This window comes from Accipiter gentilis, chromosome 18 (genome assembly GCF_929443795.1).
Source record: "Accipiter gentilis chromosome 18, bAccGen1.1, whole genome shotgun sequence".
Classification (NCBI taxonomy): Eukaryota; Metazoa; Chordata; class Aves; order Accipitriformes; family Accipitridae; genus Astur; species Astur gentilis.
Window position 1 is genome coordinate 22621574 of NC_064897.1, and position 13140 is coordinate 22634713.

Genomic DNA, 13140 nt, shown 5'->3' on the forward strand with positions numbered 1-13140 from the left:
TTTGATGGAAATCTTGATTTTCATGAAAATGTAGTAAGAAACTTGCAGTTGGAGGAAATATTTTAAAGCATTTGAAAATAGACCATTATAAGGGAAAGCTATCTTTGACAGTTTTTCTTCCTAGGTAGTTTTCTTTGTTGCTGCTGAGAGTCACCTCGCTTCTGTTGCATGATCTGGTTTTGGCTGGCAGCGTTGGAGACTTGGGTCCCCAGGTGGAGGGCAGGCCCTGCACTCACACTACATTTCAGAAAGAATCCCATGGAAAAGCTAATTAAATAACAGAAAGCAGGCAAAGGGTTTAAAAATCAGGGTTCATTTTTCAATCAGCTATTTTACTTTTAGAATTTAGGAAGTGGTCCACCTGTGAAGAGAGAAGTCAGCAAGATGGAGCTTGTGCTTTGAAATCCTTCAGCTGGTGGTATGTATAGATACTAAGATGGAATTTTCCCAAGTGAAACAAAATTACTTAAGGTCACTGACATTTTACTGCATCTCTTATACCATCAGCAGATGGAAAAAGATTGTCAGGAAAAGAGGAACATAAGGTCAAGTGAACCTATCAAAGAGTATCTAGTGCAATATGATGGCCAAGTACAGTCCTTACAACTAAGAGGTGGAAGGAAGCTGTAAGACCTTAAATCAATGTTCAGTTTCTGCTTGCATCTGTCAAGGTTTGTATAAAGCCTGGCAGTACCTTTGGCATTGGTGACAGTGGAAAGATAGCCACCAAAAGTGATTTTATTTTGGGAAGGTCATATAATATCCCTATCCAAAACCAGGTATAGATAGCACAGAGAGGTGATATTTGTCTCGGAGTTAGATAGTACGGTTGTTGCCTCTCACTTCAGCCCAAAGGGTCTCTGACACCTTTGCCTGTTGTTGGAGTCAGTGAATTAAGTGTTAAGGGATTGAAACTGTCCCAGCAGTGAGATAGTTTCGTGAGAATGAAGTTGAAGGCTTCTTTTCTTGATTTGGCACTCAACTACTAACAAGAAGTGCATCTTGGACTTTAAGAGGCTTTAAAGCCTACCTGTTTTCAGGTTTGTTAGTAATCTCAAAACTGCTTCTTTTGACAGAAATTGTTGCTCTTCCCTTTTTATCTACTTGATTTTTCCTTAGAAAGGTTACACTCAGTGATGATATTGCTCAGTCATGCAGCTCATCCCATCAGTTTTGAGTAATATCAGTTGCGTTAATCTTAAGTTCAGAAATGAAAAATTCTAATTGTAGTTTATATCAGTTCTAAGAACCTAGGTGAGAGGCAGATAAATTCTTTACATGCCTTTTGGTGACATGATTTTGTTTGTGTTGATCTGAGTTTGTCTTAAATAAATGTTCCTTTATTCCCACTGTTTACCCTCCCTTTTTGTTATTAAATGCGTTTCTCTCTGGTTTACCCAACAGCCCTTGACTATTCAGAGGTGATCCAAACTATGTAATGCTCTCTCACCAAGGAATGTGAGCTTCTTTTCTATAAAACTATTTACCTACCCAGTGATTCACTTCAGAAACTTCGTTTTTCTTTGTACAGAATAGAAGATCTATGTTTGAAAACATTTCATCATTCCCAGTTTATAAGCTATAGATTTCTTCAGAGAACTGTCACATAAAGCAGCAGTGGTAATAACTGTCTGCACATTTCTCTTCATTGTACAAATGTGATAAATTTTGAGAGACTCCACAGTTTAGTTCAGTATAACTAATCTTTTTTAAAAAAAACTTAAGTGTTACTATCAATGTCAGTATTTCCATATGCATAAAATTTGGCAATAAGAGTCAATTACTTATTTCTCCGAAGATGGCTCAGCATCCTGTATTTCCTCCAAGATCAGTATGAGTTCATTCTGCACCATGTCAAATTATGTTTCTAATCTAGGCCAACAAACACTGTGTAAGAATACTTTTTTCTCTAGTGGAAAAATGAAATCTTGACTAATTCTTGACTAGTATTTATTTTGCTTTTACATGGATTTATTTTTCCTTTTTTTTTTGGTGTTGACATTTTCCGTGCAGCAGGAGATCTCCAGTTTTCAACCAGATATACTTGCATGTTTTAAGAAAAATTGATAGTTCTTTTAGAACTGAGGAAGTTAGCTTTAAAAGTAAGATCTGTAGCCCTCAGAGGAAGTTAGTGTCAAGAAGCAGAAGTTAAGGAAAATAAAATAACTTCAGTAAATTAACTTAAATTTAAAAAATCTGTACTTGGATGTTGTCTGATTGCAATTCCTATTTCCTACTAGCTAACTGAAAGCTTTATATAATTTCCACTAACACTGGAGTCTTAGCTCATATTGTTTGGCCCTTAGCTGGGTTTCTTCTAATTTCTTTTCAATTTTAGTCAGAAAACCTTGTTGGCATTTCAAGAGATTTGCAATCTGTAGCAGTCATATTATACAGAACAAGAGGAAGAGTCTGTGCTTGGTCTTCTGTTTAACAGGAAGGCTGTCTTCAACAGAAGTGCTCCACTGCTATTGCTTTTGCAACATATCATTACAATCAGTAGCATTTGTTCCATGCTTTTTCAGCATCTGTGAAGCAGCAGCTGGTTACTGCTTTCTTCATCATCAAAGTGCTTTCAAGGACATTGGACTAGAAACTTCTAGGAGAATTTTATTAATTTGCAAACACAGGAATACGAGTATTTCAACGTTGGTTTCAAATGTAGGTCAAGTAAGATGTTAAAAAGTATTGGGGAAGGCTCATCCACCATGGATGGGAATGTGTGCGTTGATCAAATGTGAAAAATCTTCTTGGAAACAATGGGATTTTCTTCTTAATATTTTGATGAATCTCCATTATTTTGATAATTTTAATTTTCTTCTTTATAATTTCCTTTTATTTTGCCAGGGATACCAGTAATAAAATTGGTCCCTTTAAATCTTCCTGTTGACGTAAAATGTCTTCATTGAATATACTTCACTCCTGGGATTTTACACAGCTCTAACACAAATAAAACTTCTTCAAACAGAAATCTGGGCACATTTTAGCCACCTCTAACCCTTCTGCAACATTAAACATGTACAAATTGCACTTAATTGACAGCCATCAACCTACATTTTACTTACGTGAAGTTTGGCAATGAAAGCAAAAAGATGTGGACATTTCAATTTAGAAGGCATCATGCTATTGGCATGTCCTTTGCTTATTTGTTCTTACATGTAAGTGGGATTCCATTTATATGGTAAAGGTATCAAGAAATCTATCATGAAGAGCCATGTGCTGTTTTAGCCAATCAGCAACTTCCTTTTAATTATAATTCAACATAAACTTAAGGAAGAGAAGACCCAAAATGATCAACACTTAAATGTTTTAAATAGGTAATAAACGGCGGTAGTGGCACTATGGAACATAAGAATATTAGATCATCTCAGTGCTCTGTCATATTCCATTTACTTCAGGCCAACCCATTGCAGATGTTGTTAACAATAGCTAATGTCTGATACAATCAAATATATAGCTAAACTGCTGTGATGATACTTTGAGATGACATCTGTGTGCTATTTGTTACACCTAGAAATGCAAATTAATTCTTGCTTTCAAAGTTCTTTTAGAGTGGGTGAGACTGGTGATTTTGGAAAGCAACGTAGCAAACTTTGCTGTTCGGATTTCTCCACCTATCAACATATTGTTGAAGTACCTGTAATTGCATTGCACTTCCTTTGGTAAATATAAATTCAAGGAATTACTTTAATTAGCTATTAAAATTTTCCCCAAAGCACCTCATTTATTTTATACTGTTATGAAATCATAGAATTGTTGAGGTGGGAAGGGACCAACCTCCCTGCTCAAAGCAGGGTCAACTACAGCACGTTGTTCAGGACTGTGTCTAGTTGGGTTTGATTATCTCCAAGGGTGGAGACTTCACAACCTCTCTGGGCAACCTGTTCTGGTGTTTCACTACGCTTACAGTAAAAAAGGGGGTTGTGTTACGTTTGAGTGCAATTTCCATTATTTTACATACCATTGCCTCTTTTCCTTTCACTGATTACCACTGAAGATGGTCTGGCTCTGTCTTCTCTACTGCCTTGCCTCTGACATTTATACACATTCATAAGATTTCCCCTGAACCTTTCTTCTCATGGCTGAACAGTCCCAGGTCTCTCACGCTCTCCTCTTATGTCAGAAATTGGAAATTATTTTGGATAGGTGAGGAAACCACCTTTTAAATTTTTGTAATACAATTCTAAAGTTTATTCCTACTCTTTTACTGATGTATTTTTGTTATTCCTCAGAATTTTATTATAGTTATGCCACTGCTGACACTAACAACATCACATTCTTCCCCCTCCCCACCTATTAAAATCTCCTGTGTCCTCTGCATGTCTCTTTAGTGCGTAAAGTGAAAGGATATGTCTAATCATCAAATATTTCTCATTAGAGTTTGAAAAATTATAAAATTACAGTAAGTGTCTGCAATTGCACTACATTTAAGGTATAGCGATTGGAACAAATATTGTGGAATAGTGGAGTACATTTATTTAAAAGGTCTACTCTGCTTTTGATTTCTCTAGGAGGTGAAAGTGGTCCTTTCACATAATCAGCACTAGGAAAATCTTGCACTAGGAAAATCTTGTCTTGCTCAGTGTCTTTTCTATTGCTCCGCCTTTTATTTTTTTTTTTTTAGAATAGGAATGTATTCTGTTTGTTTTCTCTTTTATAATGGTTCCTTAGTGTTTGTGGCTCACCCTGTTCACACAATCATTTCCTCTTGGTTGGTAATCTATTCTTCCCTCCCTCAAAATGGCCTAAAAACATTTCCTCCCTTTGCCTTTTCCAGCATTTCTGCCTGACATTAAAAAATAAATAAATAAATAAATCAATCTCCAAGCTAGCCCTTCCAAACTGGCAGCCTGGTTGCTGTAGCCTTGAATCCCTTAAAGCCAAATGCTTTAAGGCCACTTGAATTCAGGGAATTGAAATTGCCCAGTAAATACCAAGAGCTAGGGTTATTCAAATGGCCCTAGGGAATTAGCTTCTCACTTCTTACTAAAAGACTTTGTTAGTACATCATCTCTGGTTCTTGGCCCTTTAAATTTGTCACTGTTGGTTAATATTTATGAAATTGCTCTTTTATTTAAGTGCTTTAAAATTCCAGCAAAACCACTGACAAAAGCTATCTATGTTTTTCCCTAATTTCTTTTTTTCAGTAACACTATCATATTTCTAACTAGATTTCCTTCTTCAAAATTTCTCTCCCATGAATTATTTCTAACTTCTCAGGATAAATATTGCCCAATTATATTGAATGCTGCAAGTCTGCACTCTTATCTACTCTCCTCTATGCACTGTCTTTCAACAGATAAAGGTCAATGAGGGACAAGAAATTTGACCTCAAATGAAAAAGACCAGGCAAAAGGTATTTCATGAGGCTTGCATACGTTAGCAAGTGCTAAATGTTAAGATTTTTACTCTAATTCAGGTGTTTACTTAGACTCGTAAGCATGTCATTCTGCAGAAATATGTAAGAGGTTTTAATCTCTTTCTTGCAAATCTTTACACCCACAAATGAAAACTTAAAAAATCAATAGCAGAATGCTTTTTTTCCATTGAAGTACGCCTTAAAAGAATCACTCTTTTATGCAAATTGCAAGATATAAAAATAAACAATAAAACACATGACTATGAAATAAATCAGGGTATTGTGATTTCCTAAGGAAATCCCAGGATTAGGGACACTGCATCCTCACTTTTTTTTTCCTCATGTATTTGAAAATTAAGGAATATGAACTCCAACTCTTTTTACTGTTGGTATATTCCTGCACATTTTGATAGTAACTGAAATGAGGTCAGTTAACCATACCCCTGCCTTAAGTTGTCGGGAAATATGGCAAGGATAAAATAATGTAGTAGGAACTTTCTTTTTCATATTCTTGATTTAAGTGTAAAATATTTACCTGTTTATTAGAATTTATCCTCTTTGTTTCTCTAATTTTTTTGCATCAATCACAGGTTTTCTTTTGTTGAAGTGTTGGAAGTACATGCCTCAAGCACGCCAAAACCCAATTCTTTTTTGCAAAGTCTTTTTAAGTTGATAGTGTCTCTCGACCCCCATGGTGAACTTTCCTACCCTTACTTTTGTAATTCATAGTTTTATAAGAATGATGAACAGTTTTTAAATTAAGCACATTTAACTATGGAGATAGAGGGCTTTTTTCTAACTCATTGGTTCCTGCCATGTGCTCTTCTTCATATTAACACTTAGGTAGCATTTTCATTTACCAAATATAGCTTTATTTGGAAACCCAATCAAGATAATGGTTAAATTCTGCCCCCCTCCCCTTCCCTTTTCCCCTTGTGTATGTGTTTATGATCTTTGTTATTGTGAGGAATGTTATCATAATATTATCCATTTAAAATTTTTCAGTAACTCCATGATACTTCAGATCCATCTTGTATCAATCACATTCAGCCAAAATCTATGATTTCTAATCAGTAACGTTCTTGACTCTAGTGGGAGTTTTGCTCAATTTAAGACCTGCAGCATTTGGCCTGTAGTTTTTCCTGTACTAAAAGAATTCAATCATGTTTTCATGAAATAAACCTAGTATTCTTTTCTATTGGTTTTCCTTTCCAGGATCTCATTTCCTCTAAGACATCTGGCATGTAAAATTGGCTGACAGGAATGTTGCCTGGTGCATGAGCCTTGGAATGTTAGCACTCTAAAGCTCAGTGCCATATCATGAGTGTGTTTTTCATAATGTTGGGAAGAATGAGTTTCCAGTTTATTCTTGTGCACAGACTCAAAATTTTTCTTTTAACAGTGCCTTGACCAGTTGTTATATGTAGGGGCTGAACCTCTAACTGGTAACATAGAGAGCAGTAACATGTTCAACTAACCAGTCTCAAAACAAGGCACCAAACCAGAAAGGCAGGATTTCCTCTCTCAGTTGAATGACATGAATATGTTCAGAATGAATACAGATGATTTTTTCCCAACTTGTGTTTTTACTTATCTGTTGCAAGGTTGATGGACTGTAAAAATATTTGCTTTGCAGAACAGTCATGCTTTATGTCTTTCTTGTAAAACAAACAAAACCAAACTCCAGTCCACCTAAAATCATTCTTTAGTTCCATTGATATGAAAGGAGAGGTTTGCATTGATCATACTAGATTTTGGATAGGGCTCTTAAGCAGGCTTATAGCTGAACTATTTTTAGTTTTCTAATATAAGGAATGTATAATTGAAATATTCAAAGCTGCTGTCACCTACTGCACATAGCATATCTGAGTGGTATTATTCTGTTAGTCAGACTTGCATCGTATTTGAGCTGTCACACATTCAGCTATACTGAAGTCAGGGAGCTGCAGCTCCTCTCAAAACCCTCTGAAGGTTCTCTGTCTGTCATATTAGACAGTCAGGTGAGTGCCAAATTCACTGAACCTCACCAAACTGCATATATTGAGGCTACAATTGCTGCAACAAGTTAGAGAAGCAAAGCTACAGAGCAAGTGGGGGGGGGGGGTGGAGGAGAAGGCGCAAAATGAGAAGGCAGGATTGAAAGCAAGCAAGCAAAAAAGGATTTGTTAAAACCAGTGAGGAGAGGAACAAAATGTGCGCTGCTTAAGCTTCCTCAGAGGTACTGTGGGCAGTCATCCCTGGTATGCTTTCCCTATGCATCAGTTTCTCGGGCTGTTTTCTCCTCGGTATCACTGCTTGTCTTTCTTGCTCATAGCAGCCTGATACTTTCCAATATGTACGTTCCCACTCCACTGGCATATTTGACTTTCCTTTCCTGTTTGGTTGTCCTTAATTCTGCATTACGCAAAAATTTTGGCTTTTGGCTGCTTCACATCTGTGGGATTCCAAGGGGAGAAATCAGATTTTTTTTTTTTTACTAATCAACAACAAATATAACAGTGATGTACCCTACTAGCTGTGAATATCTTCACACTGGCGCTGTAATAAGTGTGTTTAAACTTTTTGGATTTCCATTGCGATGAAGGTAGAGAGCTTGCCTTGATTTCTGTGTTACTGAAAGATAGTAAGTCATCAAGATCATGCATTTTTAAAAAAGGTCTTATTTTAGAGAGCAGAACATTTTGCTTGCCGAGCATAGCCTTGAGTGTCTGCTGAGAATTTGCACCAGAGACAGAACTTAAAATAATATAGCCATAGAAAGGATACTGAATGAATCTGAAATCTGTGCCTGTTTCAAATTGCAGCTACTGCTTTTGCAAGAAGGAAATGGGTTCTTGTTTGTGAGAGGTAAAATAAGGCTTACTATGTTACATGTATGTCCAGTTTAGAGGAACATTTTTTTAAAGCTTTTGAAGGTGGGTTATTTATAATTTTCAGCAAATTAAGTAGTTTTATCAGAATGTCTTGTGCATAATGAATTTTAAAATTTACAGTAAAGCCAGATTTCAACATCTCCTATGCAGAATTAAAAAGAAATGTGCAGAATATAAATTCTGAACTCAACTATGCTTATCTGTAACATTCTGCTAAATGTTTATGTTTTGCACTGTATAGATTCATTAATATCACTTGCCTGTCAGACAACACAGGTAATGGAATGCAACAATATTTTAATTAATGTTTTTTATTTACTCTGCCATCTCTTTCCAAGACTAAAAAAATTCAAGCCTTTCATGTTTCCTTGTATGTCATGTTTCCTAGGCCTCTGCTTGGCTTTGCACCCCTTTGAACACTTTCTATTCAACAGTGTCTGTGGAAATTGATGCAAAAACTGAGTACAGTATTCCAGTGGAAGCCTTAACATTTCTGAAATTGCTATGTTTTCTTTTGATTTTCCACACTCTCTCCCCTAGTTTGAAAGATGGATTTTACCACAAATTAGCTCCTTTAGGAATGGCATAAATAGTTAAGTAAATTTTGTTTGTTAAAGATGAAGAGTATTCCTTCTTGTATCTTTAAATCTATATGTAAAGTATTAGAAGAGACGCTTTTTTTTCCCTCACTGTGGTCTTTTTGTATTAGGATGTGAGAAATTCCTTAGCACAGGAGTTGTGATTTACATGAGTGATGAGGCATTCTCAGTTGCTGTATGAGAAGGCTTGGCACAATTTCTCAGTCCTTGATTTTGTGCTAAAAGAAAGGTGAAGTATTAATATTTAAAATATTAAGTGTCTACTAAGTTCATTCTATGTACAGTAGGACAAAATGATGACACTTTCAAGGACATTTTCTTGCACTGCTTAAAGGGAAGGCCTGAAAACTACAGGCTACATGTAAGTGCAATGAATGAGTGCAAATCCACAGTAGAGGAACACAGAAGCTTCTTGGAAATTCCTCTCTACTTTCTCTGTAGTGAGTCAAGCAGATGCTAATGTAAAGTTAGCAGTTAAAGTTAGCAGAAATGAATTGTAATATAGAAATCAGAAATCACTTGTTCAGTGTCTCATGATGGCTAAATTTCTACAGTGAGGTAGGTGTGCATTTGATAATATGGATGACCAAAATCAGTACTTTAATCACAAAGCTGTAACGTGATGTTTAGAGGTGTCCCTGGGTGAGCTAGCATTCATTCCTCGTCAAGTTTCTACTGTGGATTAGCTCCTCTGCATGCCCTAGAACACCATAATAAGAATATTGAAACAAATGTTTTCACCTGAAAATACTTTGTCAATATATAAACTTCACACATAATCTTCTATATCAAAATGGTTTTTCAACAAGTTTAAATTCTTGAAATATTCCATACAATATTTTCCAAATATAAATCTGAGGCAGTCACCTGACTTTTTGTAAAGTAGGACAACATGAACTATAATTTCTTAGTTATGAATCTGATCTTCTTCAGATCTTGAATTTAAGGTGAGATGAATGTTTTTCTTCAATCAATAATGAGATGCTTACATGCTTTCACTGCTTTCTTCTTGACACAAAACAGAGATGTCATTACCAAACCTTTAAAATAAGCGAAATTTTAGTCCTCTTCTGAGCAAGGTGCATGACAAATAATTATCACATTAAATTAGTGTATTGTCTCTACCATATTCAAAACCTGTCCAAATCTCATTTGATTAAGCATAAAAAAACCTCTGTGAATGCCATTAGGAGTATTGATGAATACTCAGTTTTTCATTGCCTCCTTTTGTTTTTGCTAAGACATTGTTAAATTGCACGCTAGTCTTTCCTCTTATATGAATACAGTTTTATTCTCCAGAGACTGAGGGAATTGTTTTCACAGTGAGATTTTTTTTAAGCGTTTCCTTTTTCAATTAAAGTTGGTAAATTAGTGTGTACTTGTTGCATCTTGTTTGTCTGATGCCCTTGTTTCCCTCATAAATATATTACAAGACTCTTAAATTTTACCAGCCACATGGTGGTTAGAAGAGGGATCTCAGTTAGTAGTGATTCAAAATGTATTGGTTTGTTATCTTGAATTAGCTCATTTTTCTTTTTTTTGTCTGTTTTGAAGCTTTTGCTCTTTTGACAGAGAGTAATGTCTGTTGTGCAGCCCTACTGACAGAGCAAGTGTTGAGAAATGTGTAGCAGTTTGCTGATTTTTCCTAATTCAATATCAGTTGTCTGCTTACATGATGCAAATTCTTGTTTTGGTCCCATCTAGGCATTGATTTCTCAAGAGATTACTAGAGAGAGAGAGATACAAACCCCCTTTACTGTTGCTTTTGGTAGCTGAATTTCTGTGTATGTTTTTCTGGGAGACAAATAAGGCTACATTTTGGCAGAAAAATAATAAAAATAAACCCATTAGGAGGACATATGTAGTTTAGATTGCAATCAAAACTGCTATATGTAAGTGTTTACAGTGATTGTAGAAACCTATAGCTTCTTGTTTGTAGAACTTTTTAGAAGTCTGTGATATCTGAGGACTGTACTATATGGTGTTTTCAGTAAGACTTCTAGGCTGATGTCAGGATACCAGCTTACTGTCTTTTCACCTTTTGAATTTACAGTCTGGTAGATTCTGATGTCTGAGACTTCCATACTTAAATTTTAGGGTGATATATAATAGGGGGTTAAATATATTCCCTGATATATATACCTGATATGTTTATCTAGCACTATGTTCAAATGAATGTAATAGCTTATTTTTTCTTTGAAGTTACTCTGAAAAGTCTGGGTTGACTTTATGTATGTATTTTAGTACACAGGTTAAATTCTTTGTCGACAAAGAATTTGAAACAATGACTAAGAACAATTAAAAGGCAAACTTAAAGAAACAGGCAACATACTTAAATGTATGAAGTAGCATTGTCCCCTGACGTATAAAGACAGATAAACTCTTTGTAACTGGAAAAGGATGTCATAAACATTTCAAAGGCCTTGACAGTACTGCCTGTTGATTTCAGTACCATCCTCATCAGATCTATGCTACACTTGATGCTTTGTTTCCCAAATCTAGAATAATAGAATGTCTGTAGCAAGATACTTCTTGTTAACAGCATATATAAAACCAGAGTTGGAATTCTCGAGTGCTGCTCTTGGTTCTGTCATGGACTAGCTGTATATTTTTTACCAAGTTAGCTAGACTTTGGTCTTTCACTTTTGTCTGATGCAAAATGAAGATAATTCTGCTTCATTTTCTTCTGAAAAACACTGTGAGATGTTCCATAAGTAGAAAGAATTATTCATTCATGATCTCATAACGTAATTATCTGTACTAGTTACTGTCAATTTTTTATGTTATGTGCAAATTATATGGCATACCACCTTGATAATGTGTTCAGGCTTCAGTAATCTGAGACACCACATGACACATTTCTAAACTGAGAGTTTTAGAGGGGCCTTCATCATAGACTATTATATAATTACTGTTATGTTTCAGCTTTTACATTTTTGCATTTGACCTTTCAGTTTCCTGAAACTTTTGACGTTAAAATTTTGCAGATTTACTCTCTTCTTGAGTACTATCTGTAATTGTATGTACACTCTGAAACTGGGCAAGTAATAGACGTTTCTGTGTAAGGGGGCAAGCTGAATAGGAAAGAATCCACTGTATTATTATAAATTATTGAGTATTGGTTTTAGCCAAATATTGAACAGATTTTTTTAGAATGGGAGAGACATTCCAAATAAAAGTTGCCTTTGTTTGTTCAATTGTTTGCCTTGATAGATTTTTCAAACCTTTCAAAATTTTATATTGCGTATTAAATCAGCTTTTTTTCCAGCTGGAAAATCCCTCATGTACACAAGCTTGTGCTGCATACATCCATATAATTCTAATGATTTTCACCCTTTCTGGTGCTTGAAAGAATTTAAGAAAATAATGTAATAGGTCAGGAAGAAATCACAAGATGCTGGAGAAGCACTGTGGTGTCATCAGTTATACTCTGATTTATTTTTTTTTTTAATCAAGGTGTCAGGGACAATTTACCTGTATCTGATGCTAGTGTGCTGAGTGATATAGGGGAAGTTACTCTGTACAACCCGTAATAAAATGAAAACATTGCCATTCATTTCCCACATTTGAAGATGTGAGAGCCATAATGAGGGAGGTTTTGTAATATTCTTTGGAAATTTTCAGCTTTAAGCAAGTAAATTACTGTGTTTATCTGCTGCTGGGAAGCTTGAAGGAATAGTGAGCACTGCAAAAGGGAGGACAGAGTTTTTTCCTCATACCATAGACTTACTCTCACACAGAAGCCAGATAGCATGGAAAATGCTTCCTGAGAGAGTCTCTGGATGTATAATTACTAGAACATGAGGGATGGGGAAAGAATGTTTAGCACTGATATTTTTTGTACAAAGAAAATTGTGCACACAGAAAATAACAGTTGAAAAGGAAACAGAGAGAGACAGAAGGTGCTTACAGTACTGATGAATGCTCAAGATATGCCAGAAAGGATAGTTTTAGAATAAGATACATAACAAATGACATGTTCTGAAGTAATAATTTGTCAATACACTGGAAAAATACTTTCAGATGAAAATTTAAACACACATTTACAGAGTATTCTTACCTTGGATATATTGTGTTAGCTAAATGTGATTATATGGATACTTTCTAGGAAACTAACAAATCATGGTGGCAGCTCCTTAATTAACAGCGTTACCTGAAAAGCAAAGATCCAGCTGCATAAAGACAACCCGAGAGTGTAAGGGAGTTAAGAGTCTGTCTGTTGTTAGGAAACAGTGAGGAACCTTGTTCTGTGAGAATCCTCTTTCAAAAATCAGAGAAAGGATATGTGGATTTGATGGGGTTTGCATTG